Below are 20,658 nucleotides of genomic sequence, written 5' to 3'. Positions count from 1 at the left end.
CCACTGGTGGTTCCACTCTTCCGTCGATTTACATATTACCCTTTTATTATATAGCAGCGGTTCTCAACCTGTGGGTCGTGACCCCTTTGGTGGTCGAACAACCCTTTCACAGGGGTCACCTAAGACCATCCTGCAAAGCAGATATTTACATTATGATTCATAACAGTAGCAACATTACAGTTATGAAGTAGCAACGAAAATAATTTTATGGTTGGGTCACAACATGAGGAATTGTATTTAAAGGGCCAGAAGGTTGAGAACCACTGCTATATAGGCTCAGCAGTTAGTTCTCATCCATGTTAACTGTTAGTAGAGTATTAAAGTGGTGACAGATATGTAGGTGACCAACATATAGAGCTTGTTTGGTGAATCTTTATCCTCATTACGTTTTCTGGACAACTGCACCTGGATACAGTATGAGACATCCCTTATTCCTTTGGCCCAGCCAGCTTCGTTGAGCCTGGTGTCAATGTGCACATCTGGAGTTCCCCTCTCTTTCGTGGCATGCTTTTTGAAGCCTACTCCATGGATGTGCTTGTGAATGCTGATGGTGTACTCTCAGGTCACTACCTGGTTGATGGCAGAACAGCCTTTCTTCTTTTCACCACCATTCTTTGGTGGAGCCATTATGCTGGGCCCAAGTTGGGAAGTGGAAATAGTCTTTTAATATGTTGCATTTTAACATTACAATTGCAATATAGAAAATAAAATTCTGTTTGTAATATAAGTCTATCAGGTAAGCTTGGGAAATGACAAAATAATTGTTTGTCAATTGCTTTAGTCCTCAGATATAGTCTAAAGATATTAATTTAATTGTGATTTTTTGATATAAGACTCTAAGCAAGTTTTGCATAAAAAATATTACCTATTTGAAAAAAACTCTCTAAGACTTAAGATGTCATCCTGGAACATTGTTTAACAAGCTCGCCCAAGGGTTATTTAATTCTCTAGAGAATGAACGTTGGCTTGAATTATTATTTACTCTTGATTAGGGCTCAGATGTGGTCATGGTACATGGTAATGTAGAGACTTTTGTTCATTAGAGGTACAGTGGTCTCTGATTAATAGAGAACATAAACCCAGTGCTTATACTTTTATTATCCTGTAGCTCATTATCATTTTTGTCTCAAACTCAGAAAACATATTTTGGCACACCTTTCTTGATGGACCATATTAACCTCTGTTCCTTAAATTCTCCTTGGAACAAGCTTGATCATCCTGCTGAATTAGATTCATATTAATGGATTACATAAATTTTTGATACATGCTTTACATGTGTAGAAGTTTCATGTCTTTAATTTTTAAAAAATTGTCTTTTTTTTTCTTCAGTTATCCAAAATTAACCATGTTGTTTTTTTATATAAATGAATTTTGGCCCTAAATTTTGCAATTTTCTAATTTCAATGGTCTATTATATAAATTAAATAGTGTCTTTCACCTGTGAAGATGGTTTTTCAAACTGATCAGCAGCAAGACATGCAATGTAATTAGAACAATAACTGTTATGTTGATACTACATGTGCCAGGTATAAGAGATACTGAGGTAAGTGAGGCATGCCACACCTTCCTGGTGGGAGAGACAGATAAGCAACGCCATGTGCTGAGTACAGAATCAGAGCTTTATACCAGGTATACAGTTCAGGTCCATCCAACTCAGCCTGGCTTTAAGTTCTCTCTTCTCTGGAGGAAGGAGCATAGAACCGTTCACAAGCTTTATCACATCCTTCTAGGGACCAATGGCCCACGAACAGGGCAGTAGCAGAGTAAAGTGCATGAATAAGGGCTCTGAAGCAGATGGACTTGGAATGGAATTCTGACTCCTCTGTTTACCAGTGTGTAACCTTGCCATTTGGTTCAACTGTCTCAGCCTCAGTTTTCTCATCTGTCATTTGGGGATAATAGTATCTGTGAAGATTAAATGGGACTTGCATCAAAGGGTGGCGTCAGCAGGTTTGGAGTGTTCAAACCCTGCACATTCCAATGAAACTGGCCCTTTACCAGCTCTTGGGAGAGGGCCTCTAAACCCTTGGAATATTATGCCTGTTAAGAGTATTGTTTGTTTGGGGCCTTAGGCCATTTCAGATAGTCTATGCCAGCGGTTCTCAATCTGTGGGTCGCCACCCCTTTGGGGTTCGAACGACCCTTTCACAGGGGTCGCCTAAGACCATCGGAAAACACATGTATAATTACATATTGTTTTTGTGATTAATCACTATGCTTTAATTATGTTCAATTTGTAACAATGAAAACACATCCTGCATATCAGATATTTACATTACGATTCATAACAGTAGCAAAATTACAGTTATGAAGTAGCAACGAAAATAATTTTATGGTTGGGGGTCACCACAACATGAGGAACTGTATTAAAGGGTTGTGGCATCAGGAAGGTTGAGAACCACTGCTCTACATGTTGTCATACATACATTGTTGCTGAGATAATTAAGCATGGGCTGTACAATTTCAATGGGAGAGGGCAATTGGAGGCTCATGCCTTGTCTCTCCTGGACTCTGCCTTTTATCTTTGCTGTTTTTAATTTGTATCCTTTTGCTAGAATGAATGGTGACTGAGCAAAACAGCTTTTCTGATTTCTGTGAGTCTGTCTAGAGAATCACTGAACCTGAGGGTAGTTGTGGGGACCCCAAAACAGGGATAGAGTCTGCAATGTCAATACCTCGCAAAGAGTAAATTTGGTTTCATCTTTGCCTGACTTTTGCTCCTTGGCCTGTCCATCCTTCACAACCCTGCTATGATCATTTGGGTCCACTGACTGTTGCTTTCCCTGCTTGACCTCAGGACTGCTTGCAGGAGACTTTGTTCTGGAGAACAAAATATCTAACCTCAGATGGTTGGCTGAAAACAGCTCTCCTGAATGTCTGCTTTTTTAGGCCTAATAATCTGTGATCTGTGCTGCTGTTAACTTCTTATGCACGTCTAGACGTGTCGTACCTCTCCCACTAGATTATAATTCATGTGAAGTAAATAGTGCCTCTTATTGCCTTGCCACCCACAGTGCCTGAGATGACAGGATGGATTAATGGAAAGGGCCAGGGTTTTAGAGTCAGAAAAAGCCAGGCTGGAATGCAGCTCAGCTATTTACCTGCTACATCAACTTGGGTGAGTACTAGCTCAACCTCTCTGAGCTCCAGTTTCCACATTTGCACAATAAAACTCATATTACCTATTCCACAGGGTTATTGAAAGTTCGGTGCTATCCTGGCTGGCTCAGGCTTAAGACATGGCAATGCCAGCATTTAGAGTTAGGTGGCCCACTCATGGAGATTGTTTATGTGCTTTTTGTAGATAAAGTCTCTCTAGTTGGCCTGGAATGTTAGGGAACACTTTAATGGAGGTTCAGCTCTATCCTCTGATTTGCACGGGCTCCAGGAGTTTCTTGGGAAAGAATATGAACTCTGCCCACAAGCAGGGTTCAAAAATAAACAGACATGACTGATGGACTGCAGAGCAGGACAAGCAATAAGAGCAAGGTTGCAGCTCTAGCTGGTTTGGCTCAGTGGGTAGAGCGTTGAACTACAGACTAAAGTGTCCCAGATTCGATTCCGGTCAAGGGCACATGTCCGGGTTTTGGGCTTGATCCCCAGTGGGCAGTGTGCAGGAGGCAGCCAATCAATGATTCTCTCTCATCATTGATGTTTCTATCTCTCTCTCCCTCTTCCTTCCTCTCTGAAATTAATAAAAAATATATTTGAAAAAAAAGAGCTAGGTTGCAGGTAGGGAAAAGTGATCACTATTATTAAAATGGATTGAAATCATTTTACTATATGCCAGACTCTGTTCTAAGCAATTAACTTGTATAGAGTATTTCAATCTCCCTAATCCCTATGAAGAAGGGCAGTTTTTCAATTAGGAAACCGAGACATAGAGAATGGAAGTAAATTGTACAAGGTTACACAGCCAATGAGTGGCAGAGTTGGAGTAGAGAGCCTAGCAGTCTGGAGCCATGCTCTTAACCATTATACCATATGGCTCTCATTGAACTAACTCCTTGCCACGATGCCGACAACCTGGGGCAGGAGACATGGTGGTGGAAATAGAGCTCTTTATTACTGGAAACATAATAAACTCTCCAGGAGAAAGTTTTCTCAGAGAGTTGGGTGGTAAAACTGAAGTCATAGAGCATGAGAGGCCCTTACCCCTGTATCAAAAGAACTGGACTTGAAGTGTAAGGGGTTTCTCTCTACTGGACACAGGGAGAGATAAATCCTGGAGAGCAGCAGCAGAGAGACTCTCCACAGGGGACCAGCACCTCTGTGGTGTGGGGTAGACTAGGTGGCCCCAAAGCAGTGGTAGCTCCTTATTACAGCTCCGTGTATAGTGGTGAGGAATTCAGGATGCCAGCAGCTGAGACCTGAAACCCAGATAGTAGGATAGCTCATCCCCTTTCCTTCCTTTTAAGACTTCTGAATTGAGTTATATCAGAGGAACAGGAAAATGCATAAGCCATGAGTGTTGAGTTCAAAAATACTTATAAACTAATCCCAACCCATGGCCAGCATCAAGAATCAAAATGTAACTGTCATCCCTAGACGTACCATTTTTGCGCCTTTCTTGTCATCCCTCCCCAAGGTCACCACTATTCTGACTTCTAAAGCCTTGGATTCATTTTGCCCAGTCTTGATATTTTTTCCCTCCCCTTTATTCTAATGCTTTTAGTGAGTTAAAATTTTTGTAAGCTGATGAAATATATATGAGAAAACAGAGAGACATAATTTTTAATGAAATTTAAGCTGAATGCTTTAGTAAAGACTAGATAAAGGCAGTTGCTAAAAAATTGTTGTCAAAGTAAGTGTAGGTAAGACAAGCATACGAGATTGGAAAAGCCTTGGCTTGTGTGGCTCAGTTGGTTGACCATCATTCTGTGCACCAAGAGGTCGCCAGTTTGATTCCCAGTCTGGGCATATGCCCAGGTTGCATGCTCCAGTTGCGGGCTTGATCCCTATTAGAGGGCGTGCAGGAGACAGCCAATCAATATTTAGTTCTCACATTGATGTTTCTCTCTCCCTCCCTCTCCCTTCCTCTTTCTCTCAAAAAAATCAATAAAAAATCTTTTTAATAAAGATTGGGAAGAAGAATAAAAATCTCAAGGGATGCTACACTCAGATTGCTTTGCAAGTATACTTAAACTTTTGTTCAGCTTTTAAGAAGCCAGAAATAAAGCAAAGTAAAAAACAAACAACTCCCCCCCCCAAAAAAAACCCCACACAAAGCAACTTAGAACATCAATGAATGATCCACATTTAAAATGACAAAATACTTAGTCCAACACCAAAATAAAATAAAATGTTAATGTTTGTATCATTTTGAATGATTAACCACTTTAATGGACTCTCCCCAGCTTTACTGAGATATAATTGAACATGACATTGTATGAATTTAAGGTGTGTGAAAATTTGGATACACATATATATTGAGAAATATTACCAAAATAAGATTAGTTAACACATCCTTCCCATTAAATAAGTATCATTTTGTTTTTGCTCTTATGGTCAGGACATTTAAAATCTACTCTCAAAGCAACTTTCTAGTATACAATATCATATTGTTAACTATAGTCATCATGTTGTACATTGGATACCTGGAAATAATTTCTCTTATAACTGGAAGTTCGTACCCTTTGACCAATATTTCTTCATTTTCCCCACCTCCTAGCCCCTGGCAAACACTGCTCTTCTCTCTGATTCTATGAGTTTAGCTTTTTTTGATTCCATATATTAGTGAGATCATACAGTATCTGTCTTCCCCTGTCTGACTTATTTCACTTAGCATAATGCCCTCTATGTTGTCCCAGATGGCAAGATTTTCTTTTTTTTTGGCTGAATAATAATAATAATAATAATAATATATATATATATATATATATATATATATATATATATATATATATATATAATTATTTTCTTTATTCACTTATTTGTTGATGGCCATATAGGTTGTTTCCATGTCTTGGCTATTGTGAATAATGCTGCAATGAACACAGAAGGTGCAGATATCTCTTTGAGATAGTGATTTCATTTCCTTTGGATATATACCCAGAAATGGGATTACTGGATCATATTGATTTTGATCTTTATATAAATGGAATCTTTCCTGTATTTTCACTTATGTCTTAATTTTGTGCACAAATTTATGTTTGTGCTATTTATCCGTAATCTTGTGGGTAGATGCCATTCATCCACTCCCATTGTAACTTAGTATTCCATTGAGTACATATACCACAATGTTTTCATCCATTTTGTTGTTGATAAACATTAGGGTATAGTTTCCAGTTGGGTCCCTTCCCCTTTGAGGACTCATAGAAGGACACAAGAAGGGAGAGGTTTGAGAATTTTTCACTGATGTAACAGGGGGCAAATTCTTATGACAATCGCCTTAAGACTCACACCAGGGGAGTCTCAGAAATATTTCGAGAAGAGGACCACTGGAAAGCACAAATAAGGACCTGGAGTACTGAGTGTGAGTGGTTGACTGTAAATTTTCCCTCATTTGTAGTCACTTGCTGTCATTTGCCCTCATTTGGAGAAGCCTACTACATGTGTTTTATAAGGAATGGAAACAATATAGTCACCAACCTGGCACCAAGTTGACACCCAATAAATGGATGCTGTGTATATTGCTATACACATGCTGAAGAGCCATTGTTAACTTTATGAATCAATCTTTATGTGTAAAAAATGGGATATGGTAACAAGAAGAGAAAGGTGTATGAAAAGTTATAGAGTCTAAGTGGGTACTATTATTATCCTCACTGGAGGCCACAGAGGCCTACAGCAGACTGGGAAGGTTTTGGACACAGAATTGAGCCAAGAGGAACTCTATAGAAAGTTCCATCCAACCTCTTCATTTTTGAGATGAGCACACAGGGGCCTAGAGGGTTCTGAAGCTTGTCTCTGGGAGCCTCTGAGTGACTGCTTCAGTGTAGAAAGGCAGAAGCAGGAGTCCCGGTCAAAGAAGAGAAGGAACCTCACCAAAAAATCCAGGAATGGGGGGTGGAGAATTCATTGGTTCACAAAGTCAATTTACTGAAGGTTGGGCTTCAGGATCATTTGGAACCAGGGTCTAGAATGTTCCAGGACTCTCTTCTTGTCTATCAGTTGGAGTTTTTCCTTCCAGAAGCTTTCTTCACACAGCTGGAAGTAGGGCTGCAGGTGGCTCCCAGCATCTCAACTTCACCACCAGTCCTGAAAATCAGGAAAAGGCTCTGCTTGGTCTAGTTGGGTCTTCCAATTCCCATTGTGGCTTGGGAAGTGATGTTGGATTGTGCTTTTATTGGCAGCCTAATATTTTTTTTTTTTGGGGGGGGGACCAATTCCCCCAAAGAAAGAGAGTAGTATTTCCAAAAGAAGAAAGGGGTGAAAACATTAGGAATTCACTATTTTACCTAAGATGTTTTGGGTTGCAAGAAACAAATCCCAACTTGATCTAATTTAAAAAATAAAAACAATCTGTAGACTCACACTACTTGAAAAGTTCAAGTAGGGCCTTGTTTCAGGAGCATTTTGATCAGGTTCAAGCTCCTTTTCTTCATGATTTCCTTTTGTTGGATTTTTCCTGCTGTAGTGTTTTATTCCCAGGCTAGTTTTCAGAACAAGAAATATTATTCACGCCTTCAGTTGAAGTCCTGAGATTCATTCTGAGTGGACTGGGTTAGGTCACAAGCCCAACCTTAACCCCCCCTTTTTTGTGGTCAGGTGATGGAATACCCTAATCGGCCTTTCCCAGGTCACTTGGTTAACATCTGGAGCTATGGTAGAATTGGCTTTCCTAAAAGGGAAAAGCATGGGTGCTAGGGTGGGAAAGCAACCAACTGGGGCTCACTTTATCATTAAAAAGAAGAGAGGTTAAATAAATTACCCCAAACCACATACCTAGTACATGTTGGTTATAAGATTTGAACTAAAATCTACCTGATCCCCAAGGTCATAACCATTAGACCAGAATTGCTCTGATTTAAAGCTGTTCTTGATATCTGTTGCTGCATTGCACACTACCCCAAACATTGTAGCTTAAAGCAATAACAAATTATTGCTCAGCAATCTGAGCTGAGTTCCTTGGCTCAGTTGTTCTGTTCTATGAGATGTCTTCTGGGGCTGGAACTTCCAAGATGGCTTTTTCACTTATATGTCCGGTGCCCCCACTGGGATGGCTGGGAAAACTGGTACTGTTAGACATTTATCTCTCCACCTGGGCTCATCAGTAGGATATATAGATTTCTACACATGGTTGCCCAAGTCTCCAAGAACAAGTATTCCTTCCTAAAGGATAAGCCTCTACTTATCTTTTGTCAATTTTCACTGGTCAAGGCAAGTCACATGGCAAAACACAGAGTCAATGTGAGTGGAATCTACACAAGATTGTGAATATCAGAAGGCTTGGGATATTGGAGGCCACCCAATGTAAGGACCACTGTGGCATACTTTGTCTCCTTCCACCAAGGTAGAAAATATTCTGTCATAAGGCAAAGAGCAGACACCTCTTTTCTAACTTTGCTATTCCTTGACTAAAATTACTTTTTCTAGTAAGTCAAATCAAGAATGCAATGTTCCATTGGAGGTCCCATCAATGGACCGTCAGAGGACCATTGGCTGCGTGGCTCTCTTACGGCAGTGACTGCTGGCAGCTCTGCAGCTAATGGCCTTTGTACTAGTAGTTTCCCTTACATCCTGACTTGCACAATATAAATTGTCCCAGATGTGCAATTTGGAGTATGAAATTTTATTTTTATTTGGTTTTATTTTTTAAACACAGAGTGAACTTTAAAGTTGTTTGACCTGGGTTTTTCCCCCTTAGGTTTTATTTTGAAAGCTTCATATGTCTAAAACCGTGGTAGGATGCTCTACATTTTGTCATCTTTTTAGACACCAAAAGCATATGTTTTACTTCTGGCATTCTTCTGGGGAAAAAAGAGGAAAGTGTTCCAGCGGGGAGGCATTTGTCACCCAGGCAGTGGTCCCCTAAAAGGCTGCCATGTGCTGTTCAACTAATGAGTGTCGAACCTGTGCTTTCCCAAGGACTTGGAGGGTATGTCTGTTTTGGACCCGTTGTGGGTATTCTACATTTTCTTTGGTAAACATAGCAGCTTTAACATTGGTATCTTTTTTTCCTATAAAGCTATCTTCATCTATTTCTTTCCTTCTCCCCTTCTACTATAAAATCAGCTTGGATGTATTTAAGTTTCCAAACTGCAGGGTTAGATTTGTCAAGCCAATATTTTTAACATCATATACTTTTTGGGATGCACTTTTATTTTCTGTCTCCTTTCATGGGACGTGGCAAAAACAGTTTTCTTAATTCAATTCCACTTCTTTCCACATGCGGATGCTGTTTAAAGCTTAGTATTTTATTATCTCCTCTTATTTCAAATATCTGAGTGTTGCTCTTTTATTTTCTAGCTTGGCATTTTTGGGGGAACTAATTCTATTGATCTGTCCACCTTACTTTTGCTGGTTTTTCTGCTATTTCGTGGCTCATAAAGAAGAAACAATTCCTGGTGACTCTTAGTGATAAATGTTTTGAAGTCAAATGTAGCTCCTTTCAGTAGATGCCCAGACTATTTCCAAATGGTGAGTTAAATTTCCATCCTATTCTAGAAAATGAAAATTGGGTATCAAGTTCCCCTTTTGAGATAGTAAAGTGTGGAGAATGACATCAAAATACCTACAGCTTTTGGCATCTCTGGATTTACAGAATGTGTTTCCCGATTGTTCATTAAGGACTAAGCCTACAACAACCTCTATGCTGCTACCAAACTTGGTGAGGTTGTTGGTTTCTGACTCAGTGCAATTGAGAACCACTGAAAGGGTAGAAGATCTCATGATGATGTGAAATTATTTAGGGTCCTTGCCTTATTTGAGCAAAGCAATGGAATGGTGTTTCAGCCTCATAGAAGTAAGACATGAACTCTCCCAGGACAGAAAGCGATTTGAGATATCAAGTGTATTCTTATTTATTAAATGATGTTTTCCAACTAATGAGACTCTTTTCTGGATATTTAAGGCAAACTTTATACATCAGAGTTAATCAAGTCTTCATTTTGGTCTATCCTGGTTAGGACAGTGGGAGGCCCTGGCCAGGCCCATTTTTGTGAACAATTTTTCACCAGTCCTTCAATGATTTGTGTTTCTATTCTACAGTGTCAACTTGTTGCTTTCCCTTCCCATATAGATTTAGGTGGGGCCATCAGATTAACTAACTGAGCATTGGCCAATGGCATGTGGGCAGAAACGATGAAAGCTACTTTCACATCTGGACTCCAAACTCTCTTGAGTGATGCTATATGTGTATTCTCTCCCCAATGATGCCAGCTGATGTCACCTCCCAGATCTAGGGCATAGGTGCCGTGTGGAAGATAGCAGAGTCTCTGTCAACTGGGTCCACAGTGGCTGTGCGACCTGAGCTCTGACTCCCCTGTCTCCCACCACATTCCATGTGCCCACCACTGGGCTGTATGTGAGAAAAATTAAATAACTTTATATTTTGTTCAGGCTTGAGAATTTTTAGTGTACTAGTTATGACAGATAGAATTAAGGAATTTCTTATCCTTCATGTGTTGCTGGCCATTCCCTCCACTTGGGCACACCCCCATGAAGAAAAGTTAGGGCACTGAGAAGGCACATTCACTGAGGTCCCTCCTTGGTGTAAGCTGTTATTTCCTTTTCAAACTTGCTAAAACTTGAGTAGAAATGATTGATACCCAAGAGTTTCTTTTCTGCCTTTTCCTGAACAAGGGCCTGGATCTTTCCAACCTGGGCTTACAACAAAATTGCTTTCTGATGACTATTTGCTATTCTCTATGTAAGTGACAAGCCTTATTATCTGTCTAGCTCTGAACTGGGACTGAGAGAAATAGTGAAGAACACAGTTTACCTTCCCAAGGATTTTATAAATTAAATAGAGAAGCACGAGATCCATATGGAAATCAACAAGAAGATAATGTGATACCATACGTAAACATATCCTATAGGAATTCAGCAAAGGGAAAGATGCATATGAACTGGGCTTGGTTGGAGAAGCTACTAGTAGATATAAGAATTCTACCTGGCCTTGAGAGAGTCTGGGCCAAGTGTGATGAGTAAGAATGGGTCCTGATGCAAAGTCTCATATGCCCTGCTTAGTGCAGAAGAACCCATCTTCTTCTCTCCAAGTAGGGGAATCAGGTTTGGCCAAGCAAAGCTGAGGATTTGAAGTGACTGGAGAAGAAAATGACTGATATTGACACTGTATCACAGGGCTCCTGGGGGGGGGGCGGGGAATACAGGAAGGAGAGGGAATAGCTTATGGGCTGGCTTATCTTGTTGTAGGCCTCGGGAGACACATAACTTTTCTTGAGGGCCCTTGTCCATAGCATGCACTCCATTCAACTGGTGGTGTTCTAAAATTGGCTTGTGTTGGCTTGAGAGGGTTGATAGACTAATTTTCAGAAGATTTATGAGCCAATTGTTAAGCACATCTATTATTATTATAAATTAAACTGTATATGTTTCATATGAACTTACAATGAAACAAATTAAGTTAATTAACACAAAGATAATCAATCCTCAAAACTTATCACTTCCCTGGTATTTGCTACATTTTTCTATTATCTATACTTTAGAATTTACTTACAAATATTGTAGATTCATGGTCTTATGGGGTGAGTGGTGTCCCCTCCCCATTCATATGTTGAAGATCTAATCCCCAGACTCAGAATGTGACCTTAGATGAAAATAGGGTTGCTTCAAAGACAATTAGTTAAGATGAAACCATTAGGGGGGGGTCCACCATGCCTGGAGTCTTCATAAAAAAATAGAAATTTGTACATAAACATGTACACAGGGAGAACACAGATCAGGGCAATGCTGTCTTAGTCAAGGAGCAACAAAGATGGCCAGCAAGCCACCAAACAGATTCTCCCTCACAGCATCAGAAGGAACTGACCCTACCAACACCTTGATCTGGGACTTCCAGCCTCCAGAACTGTGAGAGAATGAGTTTCTGTTGTTTAAGCACTCCCCCCCCTCCCCTTTTGTGGTATTTCTTGATGGCAGCCCCCCAAAAGGAAAGCAGGTGAAAACACTATGTTGAGCAATGATGTGCTTCTCACATCCCCCTTCCCACTCCTCATTCTTTGACCGCCTGTTGAAAGCTTGAAATCAGCCACAGGGGGCTGATTTGTAAACAAACGCCACAAATCAGGGCTTAATTCACTGTTTAGGTGATTGTCTAGACAAGGGGTTGGCAAACTACAGCCTGTGGACCAAGTCTGGGCCCTGCCTGTTTTTGTAAAAGTTTTATTGGAGCACAGCTGTGCTCATTTGTTAATGGATTGTCCACGGCTGCTTTCACACTATAATGGCAGAGACTGTATGGCTCACACAGTTGACAATATTTATTATCCGGCCCTTTAGAGTGAAAGCTTGCTGACCCTTGGCCTAGACTTAAGAAAATGATGGAGACAATGTTAAAAATACAGATAAAATGTATGTGTTCATTACATTGTGATAACACCAAAAATTGAAAAAAGATTCTAGTATTTGAAAACTGTTATCTGATTCTACAAAGATGTCGCTCTTATCATGAACAAATGAGTGAAGTTCTGACATAGATATTTGTTGGTTTGCTTTTCTCTTACTTGTTTATATAAATAAAAATAGCCAACATTCAGGTCAGAACTATACTTGTTCATTAACTGCAACCATAGATTGGCTACAGATATGAGAATTTGTCAAAAATCAATGGAAGCATCTAGGAGAATCAATAGGCGATGTGGAATTTATTTGTATGAGTTATATATAGGTAAAGTTTATGATAAGCTTATGTATGTTACATATGCACACATTTTCTCCCACAGAGAGCCAGTTGTTGAACATGTACCAGCACACCACTTCTCCCAACCTCCATACAACACCCACAGCTGAGCAGATGCCAGCCAGTTCATGGGTCTGTTGCAATATGACTTTGGCCTTGGCTCAGTTTCACACTGTGTAGATTTGGCTTGGCTAAGAGGGCACCTTTGGTGGGAGCACGTGCAGTAGAAAAGCTCATGGTACCAAGGAACCTGGCCTGGTTAAATTCTGCTCTGGGTGAGGGAACAAGACGGGTGAAGGGGGCCTATTGATAGAGGGCCCACCATCCAAGTTCAGAGTCACTGGCAGCTCTAGGGCCTTTGCTCCTCTAGGGGGAATGGTTGCAATGTCTGCCCTCAGGCCAGGAAAGGCTGAAAGGGGATGAACTCAAGGTGCTATAGGAGCCTGCCCCTTTCCACACCCCCCAACCCACCCGCAACCCCTGCCATGTAGTTTCCATGGAGCCCAAAGCCTTCCCTACTTAGTGCAAATACATAGTCTCGATTTTAAAGCAAGCCCTCCATGCTTATCTGTTTTTTGTTGAGAAAACGTTACTGAAAAACTATTTCTTTTTTTTTTTTTTTTTTTTTATTGCTTAAAGTATTACAAAGGGTATTACATATGTATCCATTTTATCCCCCCGCCCTAGACAGTCCCCTAGCCTCCCCTATCACCCAGTGTCTTATGTCCATTGGTTATGCTTATATGCGTGCATACAAGTCCTTTAGTTGATCTCTTACCCCCCTACCTCCTGCCCCCCAACCCTCCCCGGCCTTCCCGCTGCAGCTCGACAAAATGTTTGAGGCAGCTCTGCCTCTGTATCTATTATTGTTCAAAAGTGTATAATGCTCTCTATTGTCCACGAATGAGTGAGATCATGTGGTATTTTTCCTTTATTGACTGGCTTATTTCACTTAGCATAATGCTCTCCAGTTCCATCCATGACGTTGCAAATGGTAAGAGTTCCTTCCTTTTTAGAGCAGCATAGTATTCCATCGTGTAGATGTACCACAGTTTTCTAATCCATTCATCTACTGATGGGCACTTAGGCTGTTTCCAGATCTTAGCTATGGTGAATTGTGCTGCTATGAACATAGGGGTGCATATATCCTTTCTGATTGGTGTTTCTGGTTTCTTGGGATATATTCCTAGAAGTGGGATCACAGGGTCAAATGGGAGTTCCATTTTCAGTTTTTTAAGGAAACTCCATACTGTCTTCCATAGTGGCTGCACCAGTCTGCATTCCCACCAGCAGTGCACAAGTGTTCCTTTTTCTCCACATCCTCTCCAGCACTTGTCGTTTGTTGATTTGTTGATGATAGCCAGTCTGACAGGTGTGAGATGGTACCTCATTGCTGTTTTGATTTGCATCTCTCGGATGATTAGTGACTTTGAGCATGTTTTCATATGTCTCTTGGCTTTCTGGATGTCCTCTTTTGAAAGGTGTCTATTTAGGTCCTTTGCCCATTTTTTGATTGGATTGTTTATCTTTCTTTTGTTAAGTTGTATGAGTTCCCTATAAATTTTGGAGATTAGGCCCTTATCAGATATGTCATTGGCAAATATGTTTTCCCACACAGTGGGTTTTCTCGTTGTTTTGTTGATGGTTTCTTTTGCTGTGCAGAAGCTTTTTATTTTGATGTAGTCCCATTTGTTCATTTTTTCTTTAGTTTCAAGTGCCCTAGGAGCTGTATCAGTGAAGAAATTGCTTCGGCATATGTCTGAGATTTTCTTGCCTTTGGATTCTTCTAGAATTTTTATGGTATCCTGTCCTACATTTAAGTCCTTTATCCATTTTGAGTTTATTTTTGTGTATGGTGTAAGTTGGTGGTCTAGTTTCATTTTCTTGCATATATCTGTCCAATTTTCCCAGCACCATTTATTGAAGAGACTATCTTGGCTCCATTGTATGTTCTTGCCTCCTTTGTCAAATATTAATTGAGCATATTGGTTCGGGCCGATTTCTGGGCTCTCTATTCTATTCCATTGATCTATATGCCTATTCTTGTGCCAGTACCAGGCAGTTTTGAGAACAGTGGCTTTGTAATACAACTTGATATCTGGTATTGAGATCCCACCTACTTTGTTCTTTTTCAGGATTGCTGCAGCTATTCGGGGTCTTTTTTTATTCCAGATGAATTTTTGGAAAGTTCGTTCTAGATCTCTGAAGTATGCTGTTGGTACTTTAATGGGAAGTGCGTTGAATTTATAGATTGTTTTGGGTAGTATGGACATTTTGATGATGTTGATTCTACCAATCCATGAACACGGTATGTTCTTCCATCTGTTTATGTCTTCCTCTATGTCTTTTTTCAACGTCCTGTAGTTTTCTGAGTAGAGGTCCTTTACCTCTTTAGTTAAGTTTATTCCTAGGTAGCTTAGTTTTTTCGGTGCAATGGTAAACGGGATTGTTTTTATAATCTCTCTTTCTGAAAGTTCACTATTGGTGTATAGAAATGCCTCAGATTTCTTGGGGTTAATTTTGTATCCTGCTACATTGCCAAATTCATGTATTAAGTCTAGTAGCTTTTTGATGGAATCTCTAGGGTTTTGTATGTATAATATCATGTCGTCTGCAAATAAGGACAGTTTTACTTCCTCTTTTCCAATTTGGATGCCTTTTATTTCTTCTTCTTGCCGAATTGCAATGGCTAACACTTCCAGTACTATGTTGAACAGGAGTGGTGAGAGGGGGCATCCCTGTCTTGTTCCTGTTCTTAGGGGAAATGGTGTTAGTTTTTGTCCGTTGAGTATGATGTTGGCTGTGGGCCTGTCATATATGGCTTTTATTATGTTGAGGTATGATCCTTCTACTCCCACCTTGCTGAGAGTTTTTATCAAAAATGGGTGTTGAATTTTGTCAAATGCTTTTTCTGCATCAATTGATATGACCATGTGGTTTTTTTCTTTCAATTTGTTTATGTGATGTATCACGTTTATTGATTTGCGGATATTGTACCATCCTTGCATCCCTGGGATAAATCCTACTTGGTCATGGTGTATGATCTTTCTGATGTACTGCTGGATCCGATTTGCTAAGATTTTGTTGAGGATTTTGGCATCTATGTTCATGAGGGATATTGGCCTGTAATTCTCTTTCATTGTGTTGTCTTTACCTGGTTTTGGTATTAGGGTGATGCTGGCTTCATAGAATGAGCTTGGAAGTGTTCCTTCCTCTTGAATTTTTTGTAGTAGTCTGAGGAGGATAGGTTTTAGTTCTTCCTTGAATGTTTGGTAAAACTCCCCTGTGAAGCCGTCTGGTCCTGGGCTTTTGTTTGATGGAAGCTTTTTGATGACTGCTTCAATTTCTTCCATAGTTATTGGCCTGTTGAGATTTTTAGATTCTTCCTGATTGAGTTTTGGAATGCTGTATTTTTCTAGGAATTTGTCCATTTCCTCCAGGTTGTCTAGTTTGTTGGAGTAAAGCTGTCCATAGTATTTTTTAACAATCATTTGTATTTCTGTGGGGTCTGTTGTTATTTCGCCTCTATCGTTTCTGATTTTATTTATTTGGGTCCTCTCTCTCTGCTTCTTGGTGAGTCTGGCTAGAGGTTTATCAATCTTGTTTATCCTTTCAAAGAACCAGCTCTTGGTTTCATTGATTTTCTGTATTGTTTTTTTGGTCTCTATGTCATTTATTTCTGCTCTAATCTTTATTATCTCCTTCCTTCTGCTCACTCTGGGGTTTTCTTGTTGCTCTCTTTCTAATTCTTTGAGTTGTAGAGTTAGATGATTTACTACCATTTTTTCTTGTTTTTTGAGATAGGCCTGTAGAGCTATAAACTTCCCTCTCAGGACTGCTTTCAATGTGTCCCATAGGTTTTGGATTGTTGTGTTTTCATTGTCATTAGTTTCCAGGATGTTTTTAATTTCTTCTTTGATCTCATTGGTAACCCAATCAATATTTAGTAGCATGCTATTCAGCTTCCAGGTGTTTGAGTATTTTGGGTTGTTTTTATTGTAGTTTATTTCTAATATTATGCCATCGTGGTCTGCGAAGACGCTTTTTATGATTTCAATCTTCTTGAATTTGGGGATACTTTGCTTGTGACCCAATATGTGGTCTATTTTTGAATATGTCCCATGAGCACCTGAGAAGAACGTATATTCTCTGGCTTTGGGGTGAAGTGTTCTGAAGATGTCTATTAAGTCCATCTGATCTAGTGAGTCATTTAGGATTGCTGTATCTTTGCTGATTGTTTGTCTATAGGACTTATCCAGTGCTGTCAATGGTGTATTAAAGTCCCCTACTATGATTGTATTGTTGTCGATCTCTCCTTTGATATTTTCCAGGAGTTTTTTTATGAATTTGGGTGCTCCTACATTGGGTGCATATATGTTTACCAGGGTTATATCTTCTTGTTGTATTGATCCCTTTAGTATTATGAAGTGGCCTTCCTTATCTCTTGTTAAGGCCTTCACTTTGAGGTCTATTTTGTCCGATATAAGTATTGCTACCCCAGCTTTCTTTTCCTTTCCATTTGCCTGAAAGATATTTTTCCATCCTTTCACTTTCAGTCTGTGTGAGTCCCTTCTAATGAGGTGGGTTTCTTGTAGACAGCAGATGTATGGGTCATGTTTTTTTATCCATTCAGCCACTCGATGTCTTTTGGTTGGAGCATTTAGTCCGTTTACGTTTAAAGTTATTATTGAAAGGTACTTGTTTGTAGCCATTTCTTTTTGTGTGTGTGTGTGGCTGTTTTCTTTCTGAGCTTTTTATTTCTTCTTTTTATACCAGTCCCTTTAGCATTCCTTGCATTGCTGGCTTGGTGGTGACAAACTCCCTTAGTCTTTTTTTGTCTGTGAAGCTTCTTATTTCCCCTTCAAATTTGAATGATAGCCTTGCTGGATAGAGTATTCTTGGATTCAGTCCTTTGCTTTGCATCACTTTGTAAATTTCAGTCCATTCTTTTCTGGCCTGATGTGTTTCTGTTGAGAAGTCACTTGACAATCTAATGGGAGATCCCTTGTATGTAACTTTCCGTCTCTCTCTTGCAGCCTGTAAGATTCTCTCTTTGTCCTGAACATTTGCCATGGTGATTATGATGTGTCTTGGTGTGGGTCTTTTCGGGTTCACCTTGTTTGGGACTCTCTGGGCTTGTGTGACTTTTTTCTTCCCCACCTCAGGAAAGTTTTCTGATATTATTTCTTCGAGTAGGTTTTCTAATCCTTGTTCATCTTTCTGTTGTTCTGGTACTCCTATTATTCGTATGTTGTTTCGTTTCATGTTGTCCCAAAGCTCCCTTAGGCTCTCCTCCTGTCTTTTAATTTTTTTCTCCAATTGCAGTACATTTTGGGTGTGTTTTGCTTCCTTGTCTTCTAATTCACTTATTCGGTCCTCCGCTTCTCCTAGTCTACTGTTGATACTTTCAATGGAGTTTTTCATTGCAGCTATATCACTCTTCATTTCTTCTTGGGTCTTACTTAAGTTGTTGATTTTTTCATCTGTTTCTTCTAGCTTCTTCCATATGTTATCGATTTTTTCATCTGTTTCTTCTAGCTTCTTCCATATGTTATCGATTTTTTCATCTGTTTCTTCTTGCTTCTTGCAGAGGTTGTCGATTTTTTCCTCCATCCGGTTTATGCACTCTAGGATCCTTATTCTGAATTCTTTATCTGTCATGTTGCATGCCTCTGTATTACTTAGCTGCTTTTCTGGAGAGTCCTCCTTCTCTTTCCTTTGGGGGTTTCTTTGTCTACCCATGTTTGATCTCACTGACATATCTAGACGTTGAGTTGTTCAGTGGTTGCTCCCTTGGTGGCAGTGACTCCTTGGTCTGTGGTTGCAGCTGCTCTTCAGTTGGCAGCAGCTCCTCTGGTGGGTGCTGTTCACAGCTGTGGTGGCTCTTCCGGCTGGTGGGGCGAGGTTTCACGTACAGCTGCTGTTCCTCAGCAGAGGATGAGGTGCTCAGGAGGTTGCTGTTGCTTGGATCTGCTGCGTTGATTTAAAGGCACAAAATACAACACAACAAGGCACCACGTACCAGGCACTATACACAAATATATTCACGATATTAATAACCCCAATTAAAGGTGACCACCTGAATTAAGAGAATTAGGGGATAAGGAAGAAGGAAGAGAAAAAGATCAAAGAGAAAAAGGAAAAGAAAAGTAGGGACCAAAAAAAGGGAGTGCAAAAATGAAATTGGGAAAAAGGAAGGGGGAAAATAAAAGCGAGAAAAGAAAAGAAAAAAAAAAAGAGCGAAAAGAGAGAATGAAGTGGAAGAGGGAAGAGATTTTTTATATGAGGAGAATACTCCTATAGAACAGCCATTAATCCCAACAAATTCCAGCAACAGCTCCCTGGATATGAATGCAAACTAGAAACAACCAATAATATAACGATGAAAATAGAATGGTGAACACTAATCCCAAAATAAAATAAAGAAAAAATAAAATGGCACTTTAAAAAATGGTAAAATGGTAGCAGTAATAATACTGGTTAAAAATAAGAAGGTAGTAATTAAAAGGGTAAAATCAGGTGATGGAAAAAGAAGAAAAGAAAGAAAAGGGAAAAAGAAGAAAAGGAAGAAAAGAAAAAAAAAAGAAAAAAAAAAGAACAGAAAAAAAAAGAATGAAAAAAAAATTGGTTTCTTAGTTAAAAAGTGAAAAAAGAAAAAAAATTGCAGTAGTGAAGGTCCTTCGTTTCTTCTATTCTTCAGTGTGGCTCGCCTTAGACCTTCCAGGTATTCAGGAGAGTGTTGAGTTTCCCTGCGATATACTGTTCCTCTGTGTTGTAAACCACAGTCCTTATTTTAAAGCATGCCGCAATTATTTCCCAGACTGCCTTATTTTGTGTTTAGCAAAGAGTCAGTTTGTGGGTCAGCCTCTGGGTGGCAGTGTTCTGGGGTTGGCCTCTGAGGCTATAGGGCCTCTCTGTCCAGTGGAAGTTCACTGCCCAGAGCTGACTGCGTAATAGTTAGTTACCGGCGCTATGTTGTTGCTGGGATTGAAAATCCCCCTATAGGCCAGACCCTGTTAACTCCCAGGGATTGATCAGGTTATCTTAATCCTTGATCTCATACAGGGTGGAATCTGGGTGTGGCTGTGCTCCTTGCCTGGGGGCTGGGGGGAGGAGACTCCCTCTCAGGAGCGGGTGGCTGCCCCAGTCCGGGGCTCTGGGGTGTCTCAGCACTCAATTCACTACCACCTCTCCCGGCTCCCCCTCTTTCCCCAGTCTCTCCCCAGATTCCACTCCCCAGCACACTCTCCCTCTCTTCAGCACAGGTGAGTGTCTGTATCCGAAATGTCCCATGAACAGGATTCAGTGAAAACAAACAAACAAATGCCAGCCGCGGAAACGGGGAAGTCTTGGTTTCTGTAAGCTTCTTCTCTTACAGGGACTGCATGGTCAGGTCAGCTCTTCAGGCTGCCCCCTTTAGGCTCAGTCCTCCGTGATCACAGAACCCAGCTCTCAATTTCCCTGGCGGCGCCAGGAATCCCGCGGTTCTCCTTTCCCCCGTCAGGGGCTGTGCCTGTCCCAAGGGACGCGGCTGTCTGCCACGCGGTCTCCCTCCGACTCTCTGGGCTCAGAGGTCTGGCAAACTTTCCTGCCCAAATCCCTGGTTTTTTTTTACCTTACCAGGGGAGTTCTGCTCTTCCCGGCTGTAAACCCTCTCACCAGCTGAGCAATTTCGCCAATTCGGTGTGAGTGTTACTAGCTTCAGCTGCTCGTTCCATTTGCTCCGGGACACGACCTGGGACACGTCTGCCTATATCGCCGCCATCTTGGTTCTCTGAAAAACTATTTCTTCATTTCTACTAGACACCCATGAGCAGCAGGAGTCCCTAGCAAAGGAGTGACAGGGCAAAAGC

The 20,658-nt window shown here is 40.5% G+C and overlaps 1 pseudogene; it reads right to left on the bottom strand.

The window, feature by feature from the left end:
* Positions 1–283: 283 nt before the first annotated feature.
* Positions 284–627, bottom strand: LOC132229414 (large ribosomal subunit protein eL31-like; annotated as a pseudogene).
* Between the last annotated feature and the right edge of the window lie 20,031 nt (positions 628–20,658).

The sequence above is a fragment of the Myotis daubentonii genome, chromosome 3, assembly GCF_963259705.1.
Source record: "Myotis daubentonii chromosome 3, mMyoDau2.1, whole genome shotgun sequence".
NCBI classification, from domain to species: Eukaryota; Metazoa; Chordata; class Mammalia; order Chiroptera; family Vespertilionidae; genus Myotis; species Myotis daubentonii.
This window is presented reverse-complemented; position numbering and strand designations above follow the sequence as displayed.